At 44.6% G+C, this 21,386-nt stretch overlaps 1 long non-coding RNA gene across 3 annotated transcripts in view; it reads left to right on the forward strand.

The window, feature by feature from the left end:
- Positions 1–912: 912 nt before the first annotated feature.
- Positions 913–21,386, forward strand: part of LOC144827293 (uncharacterized) — a 294,446-nt gene continuing 273,972 nt past the window's right edge. For all 3 annotated transcript variants that reach the window (XR_013610121.1, XR_013610122.1, XR_013610123.1), the window contains exon 1: positions 913–1,042. This is a non-coding gene — a long non-coding RNA (uncharacterized LOC144827293). The remainder of the gene's footprint in view (positions 1,043–21,386) is intronic.

Below are 21,386 nucleotides of genomic sequence, written 5' to 3' on the forward strand. Positions count from 1 at the left end.
ACAGCATTCGTCCCAGGTACCTGCACTCCTGCCACTGCATTCGGGGTTGTGGGGGCCAATGCCCTCAGTGCCCCGCGTATTTCCGCCAATACTGCCCCCACATCAGTGGCACCAGGGACCTCATGCTGTATTACAACAGATGTTACCGTGCAGGATAAGGTTTTTTTCAGAACAGATTGTGCTGCCTTGACATAACCCCGGCCCCATACCTCCATTCCAGTCATCGCTTCCTGCAGTGTGCGACTGACGTGAACATTATTGGCAAGGTTCATTTTGGCTGATTGACCAGCCGTGCCATCTCACCTCAGCATTGTGCCTCACTGTCTCATTTATCCTTCCGTACCTTCTATAAATGGAAATATATTTACAATTATTTCTAATCTATTTAAAAGAATCTTGTAAATATTTTTTACCAAATTATTATTTACAACGTCTCCCTGATGCAACTCCTCTTTGGCTCCATTATGTGTGCCGCATTGGTGTTTGCGGGTGGGGGGGGGTGGGGGGGGGGACAACAAGGAGGGATGCTTGCCAGTCGACTCACCTGTATCACTCAGCGGGCCCGGCTGGCTGCAGTAACACTCTATGACCATCGTCCGTACCAGTGGCTCATCTAGTCTAGTGGCACTAAACTAGAAAAGTAGACTAGTGCAACATTACAAATTAATGGTGCATGCACCGCGGGCCCTAACTAGAGTCTAGTTACGGGTGGTGCGGCGCCATTGTTGGGCAAAAACTGTCATTGGTAGCTGAGCGCTATACTACCAATAAGAATCGTCTCTCTCAGTAGCGCAGCGCTCAGCTGCCAATGACATTCAGGCTCTAGCGGTCCACAGCAGGCGCCATTGCAGGCAGACAAGGCAGCACTTTCATTGGGTAGCTGACCGCTACCAATGATAGCCGCCTGTCTGCATTGCCTAACTGGTGACGAGTCATGAGCTGTACTAATTATGGTCCGACTCCGACCTGACCCCGGTCTCAGCCCCCAGCAAGTGTGCACTAGGGCTGCAAAGGCTCCTCCAGAGAGAAAGAGAGAGTACAGGTAAGCAGTGTGTGTGTCGTGCTCAGTGCTGCAGAGAGGGCCACGTTTCACTTACTTCACTTCAGTTCTGGTGTTTTTTGGTCCCATACTACCACCTTTCCCTTGCAAACCTGTTCTGGCAGCAGTGGCAGCCAGCTACATGTTTTAGTGTGCTGCCTGGGCTCAGTTTGTATTGTTATAGAAAAACGTGGGAAAGAAAAAAAAACATAGGGGGAGGAAGGTCAAAATCGGGGCAAAATCAGTCAGAAAAATGGGCGGAGATGAAGGAGAAAGCAGTAAAAAAGAGCAAAATCAGCAAAAACTGGGCAAAAGCAGGATAAAACAGTCAGAGCAATGGGGGAGACTAAGAAAAAAGCAGTAAAAACATGGCATAAGTAGGAGAAAGCACTCACAAAAATGAGTGAGAGGAAGGAGAAAGCATAGAGTCGAGAGGAAAGAGAAAGCAGTAAAAAACAAGGCAAATGAAATGAAAAAGCACTCCCAAAAATGGGGCAAATCACTTAATCGTGCTGTGCCTACAAAAATGAATGTAGTGCAAAGTAATCATTGCTAATATAAAGCGCTCTAATACCTTTCAGCGGTGTTGGTGTTTCATAAACCTGCACACAAAAAAATCTAGTGCTAACTCCAATACCTTTGGGTGGTGTTGGCACGACATAAAACTGTGCAAAGAAAATGTGAAAATCAAAGTCGGTGGAGGAGGGTATCTGTGCAAGAGAGTTCAGTGGGGCAAGCAGCGATGAGCGGGAGGTGGACGGGAAGCCAACAGTAAACGGGATTAAGTGATTTGCTTGTAATCACAAAATGTGGAACTGAGGCCCGGGAAAAGCATTAAAATAAGCAAAAGCATGAAAAAACACTCACAAAAATGAGTGAGAGGAAGGAGAAAGCAGTAAAAATGGGGCAAAAGCAGGAGAAAGCAGTCAGAAAAATGTGGGAGAGGAAGGACAGAGCAGAAAAGAAAGGAGGCGAGAGCAGTGAGCTTATAAATTTATATTTTGTGCCGCCATGGGGATTATATGATTATGAATATGAAATACATTACAGTTTCGATAATTTCATCAATAAATAATTTGCAAATTCATCAATAGCATAATATACATGTTTGTCAAAATAAAAACCCAAAGTAAATAAGCCACTTTTATACATTAAGTCCATTTTACAGTCTCCCAGTCTATCCAAAGTTAATCCCTGACACCAATCCTGAGATCCCCGGCTAGCCTCTAGGAGAAGTAACTGTTTCGTCCATTGTACTACAGCGGACTACACTTGTGCCAGTCTCTTTATCCTGTCATATTGCTGAGCCACGTGGTCATAAGTGCACAGATCTTTCAGCCCTTCTCCCTGGCCCAAAGGCCCTTGCTCTTATATAGTGCCGTTTCCTGAGTATAGATACTTAGCGAGCTGAGGAAACATGCCTGATACATGGGGGGCTCGGTATCCTTCCATGCCGTAGCTAACAATAACCTAGCTATGGCTATTGTAATTAATACAAAAGCCCCTTGTGATGTCAGCAAACTAGCTCGACTATCATAACCCAATAGCATCAGAGGTGGGCTGACTGGGATCGGCTTTTAAGTTATTTGCTGCCAAACATTTTCTATACCAGTGTTTAAAGGCATCAATTTACTACATGCATAAAACATGTCCATGCTGTCTGCAGGACCAGTTTGGAATCTAGGACAGTTGCCCTTCTCCCTTTTCCCCCATTTGAAAAGTTTCCCAGGGGTATAATACAGGTTGAAGAGGGTTTTGTAATGCAGGGCCTTTAGATTTGCTGACAGAAAGATCTTCTTCCCTAGTTCAATCGACATATCGAGATCGATCTCCTCATCCCCCAGTTTTTTCTGCCCATTTCACCTCCGTTTTTTCCAAATCATCGTGGAGGGTTTCTAATAATATCGTATAATAATCTCTGATCCTACCATCCCCCCTGTATATCGTTTCTAATAATGGTATTTCCCTCAGGTTGAAAGACCATGTAGGCAAACTCCTTAAACGCTCCCTGATCTGTATGTATTTGAACCGCATCCTATTATATATCCCCAGGTTTTGAACTAGTACTGAAAATGGGATGATCTCTGAGTTATTAAATAGGCTTACTATCCTTACTATTTCGGCACGCTCCCAACCTCTACCCATGACATCATATATCTCCGCTGGGAGGAGGGAGGGGCGCCATAAAGGTGAATACCCATTGCATTTTGGGATTTTTAATAATCTAATCAATCAATCAGGCATTTGTTAAGCACAACTACTCTCCCGTAATGGTCTCAAGGCACTGGGGGTAGGAGGGGCAGGTTTCAATCCATCAAGGAGGGGGTCTGTCGAAGAGCCAAGTTTTGAGGTTTGTTACAAAGATGGGAAGCGATGTTGTCTGTCGAAGGTGGAGTGGAAGGGCGTTCCAGGCTCTGGTCGTGAGGAAGGAGAAGGAGTGGCCTCTACTGACTTTGCCACAGATCTTCTGGGCAGCCTTTATACACCTAAACTGTGTTTTTGTTTTACAGTAACTGGGTTCCAGCTGCCTAACTAACCGCCCCACCACCTCTTTCCCAACCACTAAGTCATAGATGGTAGGTAGATTTGATTCCTCACTTCTCGGCCTATCTGTCATAAGCAAAGTGCCCTTCTGTTGCAGGGCAGCTGGCCAGTAATAAAACAGCAAGTTGGTAACAGCCCACCCCCTGTCTATTATTATTATTTTATTATTATTTATTATTAAAACCATTTATTAAGCGCCTGGTTACCCAAAACAGTGTGTCCCCGCGCTGAATACTGCACAAAAAAGCTAAGGGGCGAGACAAAGGCAGAACATATAAGAGACGGACGTAACACAAGAGTTAAACATGAGGGAAAAGAAAGGTTTTGAGTTTTCTACGGAACGTACTCTCGGAGGGCTCCATCCGTAGATCGAGCGGGAGATTGTTCCAGCATTTAGCCGCTAAAAATCTGAACGAGCGTCCGCCCATCCTGGCTCTAGTGATTTTAGGAAGTTTGAACATCATCCTGCCGGCTGATCTCAAATCTCTGGTGGGTCGGTGTATCGTCAGAAGGTTAAGGAGATAGGCCGGGCCCTTGCCCTGAGCGATGCGATGAGCGAAACAGAGGGACTTAAATTTAATCCGCTCTCTTATAGGTAACCAATGGAGTTTGGATAGAGCATATTTACCTGACGCTCTGCGAGGAAGTTTAAGAACCAAGCGAGCTGCGGCATTTTGAGCACATTGAAGTTGGTATAATCCTTTTTGGCTCAAACCTAGGAGCAAAGCATTTCCGAAATCAAAATGAGGGGTGACCAAAGCATGGACAATAGTCTTTCTAGACTCAATTGGCAAAAGATCCAAGATCTTACGGAGGGCTTTCAGTATACTGAAGCATTTGGCCGTTACTTTGTTCACATGGGTTTTATATGAAAGCTCTGAGTCCAGTATAATTCCCAAATTGCGCACTGACTCCACAGGGCTAGGGGGGCTGCCCAGTTCTGTAGGCCACCACATATGCGACCATACTGAAGCTGATTTCCCCACTATCAGCAGCTCGGTTTTGTCGCCATTAAGGCGAAGACAGTTGTGGTTCATCCAAGCTGCTACAGATGATAGGCAGCTTGAGAAGTTGGTGGCATCCTCTCTACACTCAGGCGTGAGCTTAAGCAGCAGTTGTGTGTCGTCGGCGTAGCTGACAATGCCCACCCCGAAACTCTCCACTATGCAGGCCAGGGGTGCCATATAAATGTTAAATAAAGTAGGGCTCAGACTCGAGCCCTGTGGAACCCCATGGCCTACATTTCTGCGAGAGGATTTAAAGGGGGGGCAGTGCATTTGGAAGCTCCTGTTAGTCAAGAACGACTCCAGCCACGCCAAGGCCATTTCCTTCACTCCGATACCCGCCAGCCGAGACAGCAGCGTTGAGTGCAGCACGGTGTCAAACGCTGCACTGAGATCTAATAAAACCAACGCTGCTGTCTCTCCATCATCCACTATACTCCTCAAGCCTTCGGTGGAAAAAAGAAGGGCTGATTCAGTGGAGTGTCCTGCTCTAAAGCCCGATTGAGTGGGATGCAGGAGCGAATGTTCCTCCAAGAAGCTCATGAGCTGTTTATTCACCACCTTCTCAATAATTTTAGAGCAAAAAGGGAGGAGGGAGATGGGGCGGAGATTCTGAAACTGAGTGATGTGGATATTGGTTTTTTTTTAAGGGGGATTACCTGAGCAGTTTTCCACGCATCCAGTACCTGACATTCATTAAAGGAGAGTGAAATAATAAGGCTGATCTGGTCAATTATTGTGGTTTCCAATACTCCTTTAAAGCAAGCCGGGGAGCATACATCGCTGGGGGAGCCAGATTGAATGCTGTTGGCAATGCTTACTAAATCTTGTTTCTCAGGAGTGACAAAACAAGAGAGGCAGGGGTTCTCCGTGTAGGTGTTTATAGCTTCTGCCTGTTCAGGTATCTGGATGTCATCTTTCGTAAAGGTGGCGTAGATTTTATCAATCTTACTTATGAAAAAATCTGCTATAGAATCGCACAGCTCTTCTGAATAAGTATCTTGGGCCTCCAGCCTAGTAGGAACCGTAAGCTCTCTATAGATGGTAAAGAGTTCTTTAGTACGGTTCTTAGCAGAATCGATTCTGTTTTTAAGGTAGAAGCTTTTTTCTGCTCTCAGCATTTTCTTATAAGTATTCAGTTCTCTTTTGTAGTGCAGTTTGTCCTCAGGGTTATTCTGTGCTCTCCACCTACGTTCTAGATTTTTGCATCTAGATCTAGCCAATTTGAGTGGTTCCGAAAACCATGGGGCGGTTTTAGATTGCCTAACAGGGGGGTTGGTTGTCCACGGAGCAGTCTCATCGAGTGCGGTGGTCACCCATGTTTCGTAATTATTCCAGGCCTCCTCCAAAGAGTTACTGTGGGAAGGGGGATTTTTTTGGAGAGCACGTCTGAAGATTTCTTGATTAAAATTCTTCAATTTTCTACGTTTCAGGGAGGGGGTTTAGAAGGAGGGTTGTCTGAAAAGGTTTTATCCACTGTGAACGGGATAATAAAATGGTCTGACCAGATTATTCTAACCGGAGTAGAGATATTAATACCATCCCAGTTCGCAAAAATGGGATCCAGGAGATGACCATGTTGATGGGAGGGGGCTGTAGATTTAAGATCGAGGCCCAAAGATGTTAAGGCATTAGCCACATCCTGTGCTTTCTTACAGACCATGTCATCAAAATGGAGATTGAGATCTCCTAGAATAATACATTTTTTATAGCGAAGAGCCGCCTGAGTAATGCACTCTAAAAGCTGGTTGCCAAACTGTCCTACTGCCCCTGGTGGCCTGTACACCAACAGCCCATGAATGACATTTCTCGGCCCTATATTAATAGTGAATAAGCCACTTTCACTATTATGTAAGGTGGCTTTCTCTAGGGTGCATTCAAGCTCCGATTTGTACATGAGGGCTAAACCCCCCCCTCTTTGTTTGTGTCTGTCTAGACGAAGTAGACAGTACCCGGGAGGAGTTGCCTCAAGTGCCTCGGGAGACGAGTCTTCGTCCATCCAAGTCTCGGTAAGGAAGAGCACATCGGGGTTCTCAGCAACTAATAGATCGTGTATTTCGAGCTTATGTTTCTTTAATGATCTACAGTTTAATAATATCATATTGGTTTTGGGTACATCATCAGCAGGCAATCTAGGAGATAAGAGATCCTGCTTACATGTTCCGCATACCGGCGGTAGTATATCAGCTTGAATAGAGTGGACACAGTCGGTTAACACATTTGGGCGCATTTGTAAAAGCTCCTGTTGAGTATATGGTAAAGAACGCCTAGCTGGTGCCATCCTGTCAAGAGAATTCGCCCCACGCCCCGGTCTGTCGCGGACGGGCGCTGACGGGCTGGACTCTGGCTTGACTCCGGCGCGAATACGGCGCACCCGCTGAACGCGTCTGCTGCGTGGAGTCATAGCCGTTTGCTTTTATACTGGTGGCTCAGTCCACCCAGGGAGGTAAGCCCTGCCCAAGATGGCTGCCGCCGTCACTTCGCCCGGGACCCAGGTAGACCAGCCCTTATGTCGGCCAGACCCTCGGGGGGGGGGGGCAGCGAAGGATTAGGAAAGTGCAACAAAATTGTATTAAAATCACAATTTAAAACAGAGCCTTCACCCTAAAATCGGTGAAGCGTCAGGCGTCACGAAAATCGGCGCGCTGGTGCTGGGGGGGGGAAAGGACACACAGGGCAATCAACACAAATATTAAAAAGCTGGTGTCAGAGCATAAAAATAACTGCCCGGCTCAAGCCTCAGGCGATTAGTGCAATATTCGAGCGATTCGACCTGTTTCCTTGCTTTTATACTGGTGGCTCAGTCCACCCAGGGAGGTAAGCCCTGCCCAAGATGGCCGCCGCCGTCACTTCGCCCGGGACCCAGGTAGACCAGCCCTTATGTCGGCCAGACCCTCGGGGGGGGGGGGCAGCTAAGGATTAGGAAAGTGCAACAAAATTGTATTAAAATCACAATTTAAAACAGAGCCTTCACCCTAAAATCGGTGAAGCGTCAGGCGTCACGAAAATCGGCGCGCTGGTGCTGGGTGGGAAAGGACACACAGGGCAATCAACACAAATATTAAAAAGCTGGTGTCAGAGCATAAAAATAACTGCCCAGCTCAAGCCTCAGGCGATTAGTGCAATATTCGAGCGATTCGACCTGTTTCCTTGCTTTTATACTGGTGGCTCAGTCCACCCAGGGAGGTAAGCCCTGCCCAAGATGGCCGCCGCCGTCACTTCGCCCGGGACCCAGGTAGACCACCCCTTATGTCGGCCAGACCCTCGGGGGGGGGGGCAGCGAAGGATTAGGAAAGTGCAACAAAATTGTATTAAAATCACAATTTAAAACAGAGCCTTCACCCTAAAATCGGTGAAGCGTCAGGCGTCACGAAAATCGGCGCGCTGGGGGGGAAAGGACACACAGGGCAATCAACACAAATATTAAAAAGCTGGTGTCAGAGCATAAAAATAACTGCCCGGCTCAAGCCTCAGGCGATTAGTGCAATATTCCTTGCGGGAGTGTTAGTGTTTTCAATGCCCGTCTGTTTTTTTGGTGGTGCCATATAAAGTTTGAGAATATTGTATTAATTTTCTGTAATATGGTATCTGTCAATTAAAGGGGGATAGAGCTAAACAGATATAATACTCTGGGGAAGATTTTCACTTTTTGTACGTTGACCCTGCCTATGATTAGTAGATGCAGTTTATCCATGTGCCTCAATTCCATGCCTATATTATCCAGCACCAGATGAAGATTGCTAGGCCATATCGCATCAATGTTAGAGCTTATCCTGACCCCCAGATACATGGCCGAGTCAGTTTTGCATTGGTATTGCATGATGCAATGCCGTGAGGTAATTATTTATGTCTTCCCCTTGTTCAAATGATACCCTGATCTACTCCCAAATTCCTCTGTCATGCTCTCAATTTCCTTAATTGCCTTCTCTGGCTCTGATGTAATTACAGCGATAGGCCAAAACCTTGGTCTCATATAAATTATTTGTTATAGGTTTAATTGCTAGGTTTAGAAGTATCTGATTGATTAAAGGATCTATATACAAGGCGAAGAGAATTGGGGAGCACGGGCATCCCTGTCTCATCCCCCTGGCCACCTCGATTTTCCCCGATGTATTCCCCATCATCTTGAACCGTGCATAAGGCTTAAAATACATCGCGAAGATGACTGCAATTAGTTGTGAGCCAAAACCTCTCTCTGATAAAACTTCCCAGAAGTACTGCCGTGTCACACGTCGAAAGCTTTCTCAGCACCTAAGAGGATCACAGCCATATCATCTCCTGTTGCTGCTGCTCTATCCAATTGTGAAATCACTCGTCTTACTGAGTCTGATGTTCTCCTGCCTGGTACAAAACCATGCTGCCATGGTGTGACTAATTTGGCTATAACCCTCTGTAGCCGATTAGCTAAGTCTTTTGAATAAATATTGGCATCAGAATTTATCAGAGAGATCGGGCGATACGAGGCAGGCAGCTCCGCTGGTTTCCCCTTTTTGGTAAAGATTACTATGTCTGTTCCCTGCCAGGAAGTAGGTGGTATTCTACGGTGCGGTATATCTAAAAAAAGATCGGATTGGAAAGCAAGATGGTGGTCGGCTGAGGTGACCATTCGCAGCTCGTAACGCCTTGATCTACTGAGACCCCAGATATGCCCCATGGTACTAAAATAAAGAATGCTGTTGGAAGCCCTGATTTTTGTGCTGAAATTGCTGAGTGAAGAGACTAGTAGCTGCACCCCCACTTGCAGGATTGCAGCCGGACAGCAAGAACTCCTACTAACCTACAAGAAGCTCTAAAGCACACTGAGTCATTCTGATTGCTACCGCTCGGAGATGCATTTCCCTGTTAGGATGAAGCCGAAGGGGCAGCCGGCAACTCGAGGGAAGACAGGGGCGACTCCGGCTACCGGCAGCCAGCGTTAACTGTGGTCCCGACATCCGCCCGCTCTGTGTCAGAGATATGCACTGGGACAGAGGCAGCGGCTGAACAGCCTGGACACCGAGGGCAAACCGAGACCCGGAAGGACAACGTTCCACAGAGGAAGGGGAAGGGCGGGTCAGTGCCCCAACAACACCTGCGCGGTCCGACAATTGTGGAACTATTTGGAGGTTCAAAACCGCAACCAGCATTGGGAGCTGGAATTAGGACCGAGGAGCATGGCGAGACGGAGGATCTGTATGAAAGGGACCGGAAGACAGCATTAAAGACTAGCCTGCAGGTAAATGAAAATCTGGCAATAACTACTCAGGCAATACATAATCAAGCAATGTCCAGCTTAGTTGGGGCTGGCTGCCTACAGATACGAGACAACAGTGAAGGAGGGCTGAGACACTTAACAAAGGTGATTTGGACGGGGAAAGTAAAGGAACAAAGAAGGTCAAAATGGTGATACCTATATTCACTCTAGCAATAGTACCCAGCTGAAAAATGCAATAAAGGATATTGTAAGTGGGGGGAGGCAGAAATACAGAAGGACCACACGGAAAATCCCCCTGAGAACCCAAACTGAGCAGAAATAAGAAAACCCAGGACAAAAATTTGGGGCAAGTACGGCGCCAGAAGTCAAAGCATAATAGGGAAAGCAGGCGGAATGTGAAAAACACTGATGTAGAGGTAATAGATTGCTTCTACTAATTATTGGATTATACCTGGTCAATGGAGGATTCTGCCTCTTTGTCAAGCACAAGTGAGAGTGAGAGTGAAATTCTACCCTATACTAGTGGAAGGGACTCTGCTGCAACCATGAGTAGAGCTAATAAGAAGTTAGGGTTCTCAGGACAACATAAAAAAAGGAAAATACCTGCCTGGGATTACTCACCACTGCACTAACTAATTGGGGATCCTGGGGGCAAAGCACTGGATTCTGAAGGCAGCGCTATCACGACACTTTTATGCTATCTTGCAATCTATCATGGCACACCTGAAAGAAACAAGACAGGATAGCTGGTGCTCCCAGACATCTATCTGTAAGGTGCAGGGGTCAGTACGGAAAGATGTTAAAGTATGTAAAGATATTTCTGATTGACTAACAGAGCTGGGGACAAGAACTAGAACTCTTGAGATGGATATCACAGCAAACCAGAGTCAGACTGAATCGCACGAGGCCAGGAACTTGGAGGATCAAGAAAACTGCCAGCACCGGAACAACCTGCGGTTCCTGGGTATTCTTGAGAATAAGGAAGGCACTGCCATGCGTCTCTATATGGTGCAGCTATTAAGAAAAGCATTTCCGGATGTGGAAGGGTGGGACTGGACTCAAGAAATCCAAAGTGCTCAACGGGTCCCCTTGACTTTAAAACAGCCACCTAGAGCGAATTGAGGACCCAGAGCTGTACTAGTTTACTTCTGGAATTATCCCCTTAGGGAGCATATCTATGAGAAAACTAGACCAGAAATTAAGGGCAAGGTGAATGATTCTGAATTTTTCACCCGGCCTGACTTCCGTCAAGTAACCGTTGAGAGGCCCTGGAGGTTCCGGCAGATGATCAATCCATTTCAGACAAAAGGTGCACAGGCCTATCTGATGAATCCAGCAAAACTAGAAGTGATAGCTGGTGATAGGACCCACTTCTTTACATCTGAGATTAAAGTGAAGGAATTCTTGCAAAAACTCAATGGAAGGGTTCAGGGAAAGTAGGATTTAAAATATTGACAAATTGTCTCGACGATCAGGAGATCTGATCTGGAATAGAATAGACTAGGGATAAATTAAGGACTCACCGAAATATGTATTAGCCACTATGTTTTTCTTTCCTTTCTCCTTTATACTACGTATTTAGGAGTATTCTCTTCTTTGTTGGGCTTTTGTTTTGGCTTTGAATCTTTGTTGAAAATCCAATGGATTTAAGGAGATTGGGCTCATTGTTCAGGGTGTAAGGTTGCTTCATCACTTAACAGACTAGTGGTCTGTAAGCTTCCAGGGGAAGAGGGAAGGGAGAGGGGAGGGGAGGGATAGGTTGGGGGTAGAAGAGGGAGGTGTTTGGGGGATAGGAGTGGAATTAAGGGGGAAAAAAGCCAAAAAGAAATTGCAAATGTAAAAGATTTTGATAAAAACTTTAGAATTATATGATGCAGATGGATGATCTCTGTAGCTAGCTTTGGCTAAGTTGAGGATTTGTTCAGCGAATGTGGGAGGGAGGTGAATGATAAAACGAAAAGAGCGAAGATATACAAGATACTAAAATGTATCGACCCAGAGGTAATCTGTCTCCAAGAAACACATACCGTTGGTGCAACAAAGATGCCCTTCAGATAAGGGGCTATGAATTAATTGACAGTATGTTCTACACAAATTTCTATGATAAGAGGAGTCACCATATATATTAGGCACCAAGTTGGGATAGTGAAGCTTACAATACCAGATAAGTGGGGGCATTGGGCAATAGTTACATTAAATACTGGGTTGGCAATAGGGACAATATATGGTTCAAACCAAGACAACCCTAAAATATGGCAGGATTTGGAAGTGGAGCTCGCCTCCTGGCTGACCACATTGATAATATGTGGGGACCTAAATATATACCTGGGGCTATCTCAGTATGATGGACTAAAATACAATGGTTGGAAACCTCAGGTATATAGAGCACTAATCACCTTTGAGGACAGTCATAGTTTGTCTGTTGTTTGGGCATATAGGAATACACCTCCATCAAATTTTTTTTGATTAGATTATTTTTTACCCCTTTTAATATACTTGATGAGGTAGAGATAACCAAATTGCCTGGACTCTTTTCAGATCCATTACTGCTGGAAATAACAGGGCAAGGAATAGAGGTGAAGCAGCGTAACTTGTAGTATGTTTTGTAGACACAAGTAGCCCCATAGCTGTAATCAGAGAAGAATTCCTTGAATTTGTACCCTCAAAAGAAATGGATGATATCTCAATTGCAAATATGATTATGAATACATATTCTAATTTTGAACTAAACTTAGAAAAACTCCATGGCCAAGGATATGATGGATGCTTTACAATGGCAGGAAAGGAAGGTGGCATTCAAGCCATAATAAAGAGAACATATCCTAAAGCTGCTTTTGCTCACTGTGCTGCACATAAACTTAATTTGGTTGTTGAGTACCTGAATGTTGCTCCGGATGTACGAAATTATATTCGCACAGTGAAAGCCATCATCAGGTTTTTCTGTGAGAGTCCCAAAAAAAAATCTTATTCCCAATGTGCCATTGCTGGGCAGAACACGATAGACAGTAAAATATATGATCATTCAAATTTTTAGCTCACACTTTGAAGAGATTTCAAAGAAATTAAGCTTACTGGGCACTTCAGCATCAGAGGAAGCACTTCAGGATGCATATCAATTGCAATGTTCTTCCAGCGCAGTGAGCTTTCCCATGTGCTTATCCATAATTTCAGATTACTCATCAAGATTGGAATCTGCAGGCCAGGCTTTCCAAGCTTTTCAGCTTGATATCCTTGCGGTGTGTAATCACGCGCAAGACCTTATGACTGTGTTCCTTGGTCACAGACAAAAAGCAATTTTAAGGACATTTTTACAAACGTTCAAACAATGGCAGAAAAACTGAACATTGATTTTTTTGTTCCCAGACAGTGTGGCTGGCAAGTATTTCATTCTAATTTTGGTTCCTCTTCTATGGAAGAATATTATCGCAGGTCTATCTATGTGCCATACAAGGACTCTATCATCGCATCATTTAAAAGCTGGTTTGGCAATGATAACAAAAAAGATTTGAGTCTGTTCTCACTTCACCCAATACATATGGCAAAAATGGCACTTGAGCAATATAAATGCCTTATAGCAAACATCAGAGAAATTTACGACATTAAAAACTTGGACGCCGACCGAAGCAGTCACATGAATTTAGGTTTGGTTAACGAAGGATGAGCAGTTTGACAATGGAATTTTGGATTTGCTAAACCACACAGATGTATTTCCCTCAGTCCATCAAGCAATTCCCATTGCTCTCACATTACCAGTGACCCCTTGCACAGTGGAAAGGTCTTTCAGCACAATTAGAAGGGTGAAAACCTAGTTGAGGTCATCAAAGACAGATGATTGCTTATCGGGTTTGTGCATGATGAGCATACATCAAGCAAAGTAATTGATAAATATGCACAAGACTACAGACATTTACAGTTCCTTTTTCGAGATCACTAACCAGAGAACAAAAACTGTATAAAACTACTCATTGAAAAATGTGACTGTTCAGCAAGAGTGTGGATGTTTGCAGTTCCTGCAACAGTTATCCAGGTTAAGTTTATATGTTTTATTTTCCAATTTGGATGAGAACAGCTGTTATTTTATTTAAGTTTATATATTTGATTTTATTTAATACATTTACAAAATAAATACATATGTCATATATTTTAATTCTGATTTGTTTGTGCACGTTAACACCAAATGCAGACTCTACATGTTTTTTTCTAATTCAGTTATAGTGCCTTCACTGCCTTGATCACATGTGTATGAATAATGTGGGGTATTTAATAGTGGTGATATTAACACAGATACAAAATTGCTAATCAGACAATGACTGGTTGATCCTTCCATTAAGCTTTTGCATCAGTTGTCTTAACCCTGTGCATGCCTGCGTTGTTTTACCTTTGGCCACGAGCCACTCCAGCCTGCAGCACTGTTTTTTAATTTGCCAACTGCTGGAAGGTGTGAATGATATCTACCAAAGGCCACAAAAGAAAGTGATGGCTGTGGCGCATCAACCCTTTGATGTAAGAGATCGTATGCAGGCTGCTTTCTTCCCCCCATGACTCCTCCTGCGCCCCAGTGTTTCTTGTTCCCCACCTGGCACACATCATGTCGGAGGATGGTGATGATGTTAAAATCTGCCCCCCCTGGAAAACGTTCTATGGACGCCCATGCTGGGCCTTTACCCTATAGCTTTTAAATCCTCACATAATGTAATATATCGGCACAAAGACATCTTAATTCTTCAATTTGATGTAGGGTTTGTCAAAATAAGTACATTTTGCATTAAGACAAAATACACATAGTTTGCAGACAGACAAATGTAAACAGAAACTTGAATGGAAGTAGATCAATAATAGAATCAACAGTTCTTGGATAAAACAATTGCTGCCTTGCATAATTAAATCTGTGGCTGCAAGAAAAGGATACAGTAAATGGTTTGTTTATTTCTCTTTCTACTGCAAAACTAATTGCAGTTTTGCTTGGGATACTAACTACACTGATCCGTTCTCTGTGACAGGCACTGATGAAACATGAAAGAGACTCCATCGAGTTGGAGGTGAAGTAGAGCTGTGTGAGGTTTATTTACTAAGGGTTTTGTGAGGTCTGGTATGATGCTGCGCATTTTTGAGCTGTAACCTTATCCATTTGCAATAGTAATTACATTGATGCCATGCTTTGCATCACTTTATGTCCCTTTGTGCCACTGAGCGCCCACACAAATCCTTAGTAAATAATACCTTATTGTTGTCTGGCTTGACAGCCAAAGTGTCACCAGCAAATTATGTGAGAATTACCAGGAGAGGGTCTTAGGCTCTGCCCACATGTTGTTAGCCAGGTGTATATGTTTTGATGGAGTGAGTAAAATGTGTATGCATCCATAAAAAAAAGTGCTTGCCCCCCACACAGCTATGATAATTTTTCATTCAGAAGCACACACATTACATTGTAAAGCTTTTAAAGTCTCTAAGCTAACTAGATAATTTATTATGTTTTGCTCTGGCAGCAGCACAGATGGGAGGAGGGCAGTCATTGGCCTACATGTATTTTTAGGTCTGGCTTGAGAAAGCAATTATCACCTGACCTTTTAACACCAATATTATTCTACAGTTCTTTGCTTCTACTCAAATACATATTCATTGCCATTCTCTCTACGTGTAAAGCTTCACATTACCATACAAAATTCCTTTAAAGCCGGACCTATTGGCATTACCAATGTTTTTATTTATATGGGTATAATTTATTTGAGGCTTTTATAGTGTTGAAATGATTTTGTGTGGGATTTATACTGACATTTTGTCTGACGAATACTAATTAAATTATGAGTGCCAGCAGTATAACAAAAATTGGACAATGAAGGAGCAGTCACTAACTTTTATAATCTTTATATATCTTGTCCTGCTGATGCTGATGGCAGCAGCCCTCCACTGACTTCCTTTATCCATTGTGCACCTGAAAGACTAATTCATAATTTTGAAAAATCAACGCGGGGAGAGAAAAAAATAATAGGTCAATCACTGTGCTTCCCAGAAAGTATCAAAAAGAGAGTGAGACCACACTGTGTAGGAAAAATTAAGTCTCTTGAAAAATATATTGAGACCCTCAACAGCTAATTTTGGTCAGTGGCATGTTATCCCCACTCACCTACTAGTAGCCAACAGTGCCATCCTCTGGTCTTGCCTCCATCAGGAGGAATAGTGTCAAAGTGCAGAGATGGTGGGGGATCTGTGATACTGCAGTGGTGTAAAATCGCCTCCCACCCCGGAGGTAGATACATTTATGAAAGATGGCGCGGGTAAGGTTAAAAAGGAGTGAGATGCAATAGAGAAGAGTTCAATGTCCCTCACATCTAAATGATCACATGATCAACATGTTTCAGCCTACCTGTGCCAATAGAGGTCGATGGCTTTTGTCTGGAGAGTGAAATATCAGATCCATGTTGCTCGCCTGTAGGGACTCTTTCCCTTGGACATCTGTGTAGTAAGTGTATTCACTTAGATGAGGCTAGAGAATACAATGTCCTCCCCTCAAATGGATAAAACAGTACATCCAGTCAACATTGCTGTTCACGTTGTCACAACAATATTTGGGAATACAAATTAGTGAACACTGTTTCTAACATTGCATTGGTTAAATTCTTAACATCACCATTTGTGTGTATAGGGCAAAGTATACAGTGATGACATGAAAGCAGCTAGTGGAAACTGAGAGCAAAAGAACAGTGTATATATTACTGTCATGAGTGAAAAGCAGATTTAGCGGGTGTTTGGGTTCTGCTTCCCACTTAGTTGTCACGTTTTTTCTCAAATTAGCAATGGTGCTGGCATTTGTAATGCCCTGCGTTCTCATGGCTCATAGGATTGTGACGGCCTATGGAAGATGCTGAGTCAAGGTTGCCCACTTGTGTTGTTATGACTAAAAGTAACAAATGCTTTATGTGCCTTCAAAACGTGCTATTCTATAGTAAGCGATATCAAGTAATCCATGATTGCTGGTTCTGGTGTGCATTTATAACTGTAACAGGTGCCTGTTATTATGCTTAAAATTAAAAAGCGTAATGCTTTTAAAGCGTGCGGTTCTTTAGTACAAGAGATCAGATATCGATATGCCATGATTACTGGTGTTGGTCCACATTTAAAGCTCTAACGCAGAAAATATTTTGCATATTAGGAAGGCAAAGCCCCATGCAATGCGAGGAGCAGGTGGGTCTTTTATGGCACTTCCTACAGGAGTTACGAAAAACTATATTTCATGAAATTAAGAAGGCTTGATGTGAACCTCATGAGTCATTTACATAAATTCCTTAAGCGAATATAGTTGGTGCCCTATAGGCTGTGGAGATGAGGCAGAATGGCAATGCTCCCTGAGGGGGAAATTTTAGAGAAACAACTGTTACAACCACCTATGGCGAAAGACGCCATGCACTTAATTGAAAGTGGGGGGGAAAGAGGTGTTCTTACTTGTGGTGCTGTTTGTCTGTGCATGTCTCACCCCACCCGTCATGCATATTGGCGATGGGAGTGTTGTGGTTCTTTTTATCTGCAAACCTGAGAGGTAAATGATTCTTAGGCGTAGATTGTACCTGGCGTCAGCGTCTGTTGCATTGAGACTAACAACATATTATGCAAGCCTTGCACGATCAAAGGGGCATTATTGCCTTATTATTTCTAAACAGTGAAAGGCGGTTTTGGAGTCTTCTCAAAAATGTCATATATGAATTGTGATCAAGTTACATATGTAAGGCCACAAATTACATGGATACAGCGTCTGTTGCATAAAAACTAACAACAGACTACATGACCCGTACATGATCGAAGGGGCTTTGTAGCCAGCTAGGGTGTATTTTTCAAAGGGTGTTATGTCGCGTCTTCCCTAAATAAGGGTTGACTGATCTAATCTCCCTCAGTGTGGAATGAATATGAAAGGTGCAGTTGAGGCAAAGGCCATCTCATGCATCTCATCTCACCACCACTATCACTCTTTATAATAATGGGATCATTTTAATACAAGCCTCCAATGACAACCTAGCTACGATGGCCAAGATTTACCCCACCCTCAAAAAAGCGTTTACGGCAATGCCACCAACCCCTACTCAACCACCACCCCCTAGATGGGTTTATCTAGCACTCCCTCATTAACAGTTATGAGTTCTCCAGGCTCCCTAAACCCCTCCCCATCAGGTGACCCCAGTACCACATCGTCCATGGTAGGTCAAACCTCTAGAACACCCTCTCAGCCTGTTGACGAGTATCCGGACTCCATCCCCTCAACAATTGTCTGTCCGCTACAGGGTGACTCTTGTACCGGGTGGACCCCTCAAGCACCACAGTCTCGTCAGTTTTGTGATGATGCCCCTTCTCCCATACCTATAACTTTGTCCCATGTTAGGTTAGAATCTGGACTGCGTTACTCCTCGATCCCTGATCTACCCAAACTTCAGCTCAATGACCTCTCCCCCCTTGAAAAGGCTACAACATCACCGTCAACAGATCCTCTAGCACCTACTGATCAACTCCCTACTCAGGAATTACCCACCATCACCTCAAACTTCACAGGCTCTCTCTGAATCTCCCCGACGCCGGTTGCCTCTCCTTCACAGCCTACACCCCTCTCCCATTACCCTGATTTGGCAGCGACCCTAAAGAATATTTCTACACGATTGCTCCCTCTCGTGTCGGAGCTACATGACTTGAAAGTCCTATCAAATGATCTTTTCCCATGATCAGCTCTTTTTTCAGCTCTACAAATTGACCCAGAGCCTCCACCATGGATAGTTAACACAAGGGTCAGTCGTTACCCCCTCCATTTCAAAATCTACTCCCTCTCCAAACTCCCAACCCTGCCCCAGGAAAATTGAGTCCCACTCAGCATCCACTGCTAACTTTAACTAGACCCCGCCGAGGCAAATGCACTCCATCCTTGCCAACATGGACAGAGAACCTCCCCAATCTGAGATGCAGCAATTCTGACATCCTCACCAAGGTAAACATTACCCAGACTCTCGGCCCCCCAATCCGCTACGTCTCAAATGTGTACAACTAAACTGCAGATCAGCCAGTAAACACGTCTCAGACATCTTTGACTTCATCCAACACAATGACTTAGATTTTATCATACTCACTGAAACTTGGCTAAAGCCTGCCACCACACCTATCTTAGACGTCTTAGTTCCTCCCACTCATAATATCATCAAGCTAGAGAGAGCTCTGAAGTTGGGGTCTAGCCTGTATCCACAAGAATACTCTCTTGATTTCTCACTTGGAGTCTTCTTCCCCTTCCTCTTGTGAATGCCTTGGCCTCATCATCTCAAGTAAGAACATACCGATCTGCAAACTACACACCTTTTACCACCCCCGGGGGACAACCTCCCTTTCATTGAACAATAAATGGAAATCATCTCTAGCAATGTCGATTCTGATGTGTCACAAATCTTTCTGGGTGGTTTTAAACTCCATTGGTCTAACCCCAATGACCCCGTGGTAGCCTGCCTTAAATCATTTCTAAATGTGCAAGAATGGGCTCAGCACTGTGACCAACCAACTCATACTAAAGGAGAAACTCTAGACCTCATCATTTCCAAAGAACAGACCATGACCTTATACTCCAGCACCCCTTGTGACAGGTCTGACCATCACAGCATCCTTTTCTATATTAACAGGGACGTGATGTCGAAGAAGGATCAACCTCGGAAAGCAAGGGTATGGAAAAGGGACCTCAGATTCAGTAAACCTCGATATTCACGCTGCCCACTTTTAATCTGTCCTCTCTTACCAACCCGACCTGGTTGAGGTGCAAACACTCACTGACACCGACAATTCGACCATTACCAACATCATGAATGACATTGCTCCACTCCAACTTAAAAATGCTTCATCTAAAATGTACAAACCGTGGTACAACGACAACTTAAAAACAGAATATAGCAATCTTAGAGCAGCTGAACGCTCCTGGGGATTCAATCCCTCCACAGACCGACTGAAACTCTTGAGAGAGGTCAGGAGCCTCTACAACAAACAGATCAAGAGAGCGAAGGCCGACTATTCCAGACTACAACTAGACGAAGCGGCAACCTGCCCCAAGAAACTTTTCGAATTGGTCAAACAACAATCGGTTACTGGTCCAATCCTCTCTGATCCGGGTGGCATCTCACCCTCCTGCGAAGATTTTTATGCTTTCTTCAAGGAGAAATCACGACTCATCTCTATTGACCTCACCTCTAAGAAGGCTTTATTACCCTCTTCTACTGTCAACTCACCCCCTGACTTCTTTGAAAAGTATAACTTGTCCCTCTTGAACGCTAAGAACAATGCGTCTTGGGGCACCTTTTCCCCATTTACTGAAAAAGACATCAACAAAATTCTTCAGTCTATCAACCAGTCCAACCACTTTGTTGACCCACTGCTCTCATCCATATTCAAAGAGACCAAGAATGCTCTCATCCACACCTGGACTAAGATTGTAAATGCTCCTTATCTCAAGGCATGGTCCCTGACTGTCTAAAAGCAGCTCAGGTCTCACCTATTCTAAAAAAAAACAACGCTGATAAATCTGATCTCAATAACTTCCGTCCCATCTCCAACATCCCCACTCTAGCCAAACTCCATGAAAAATGTGTGCAATCCCAACTCTGTGCTCACATAGAGAACTGCCAACTCCTAGAGCAGCATCATTCCGGTTTTCGGAGGGGGCATAGCACCGAATCGGCCCTCAAACACGTTATGGACGACATACTGAAAATGCATGACCAAAATGAATCCTGCCTACTGATCCTTCTTGATCTTTCCTCAGCATTCGACACGGTCAATCATGACAACCTCCTATCCATCTTGCAACACAGTATGGGTTTCTCTGATCTGGTGCTTCGATGGTTCTCATCCTTCCTCCATCGCAGAACACAAAGATTCAACGCAAACCACTCCTTCTCCCAGCCTTCTCCAGTAGTCATGGGGGTCCCGCAAGGATCCACTCTTTCTTCCATCCTCTTCAACCTTTTCTTGGAACCTCTAGCTCACACCCTAAACTCTACGAGCATTCTCTTCCACATGTATGCCGACGAAACTCAACTCTACTTGAAAATCTCATCCCCGGAAAACATCATCTCACTCAACACCGTCCTAACGTCCACTCAAAATTGGCTAACCAAGAATCATCTGCTCAACACCTCCTGTAGTAAGGGCTGGGCCTTGTTGCGCACATTGTTAAATTAGCCGCTCGCAGTGCTATCTACCCTTGATTGATTCTGTGCGGAGGAAGTGTGCTGTCCATGGAGACACAGAGGACCGCGCTGCTTCAAGGCGCTTGTGTGGATTATTGAGCCCGTGAGCTCTACCTGGGATTCTCCGTGATTGCTGAGGGAGAGAAGTGAAGAACTACTCCAGCGGGAGCGGGACTGCGAGGCCCAGAGGTGCTAGCGCTCGATCATCGCGTGCACCTGGTGCCTCTTCCCGCCCCCTCCTCCCTGAAAGCTTCTTTACTCCTCACGGCCCCCGCTACGCGGGTGCCGCTCGCAGTGCTATCTACCCTTGATTGATTCTGTGCGGAGGAAGTGTGCTGTCCGTGGAGACACAGAGGACCGCGCTGCTTCAAGGCGCTTGTGTGGATTATTGAGCCCGTGAGCTCTACCTG

Source organism: Lissotriton helveticus, chromosome 4_1 (assembly GCF_964261635.1).
Source record: "Lissotriton helveticus chromosome 4_1, aLisHel1.1, whole genome shotgun sequence".
Lineage (NCBI taxonomy): Eukaryota > Metazoa > Chordata > Amphibia > Caudata > Salamandridae > Lissotriton > Lissotriton helveticus.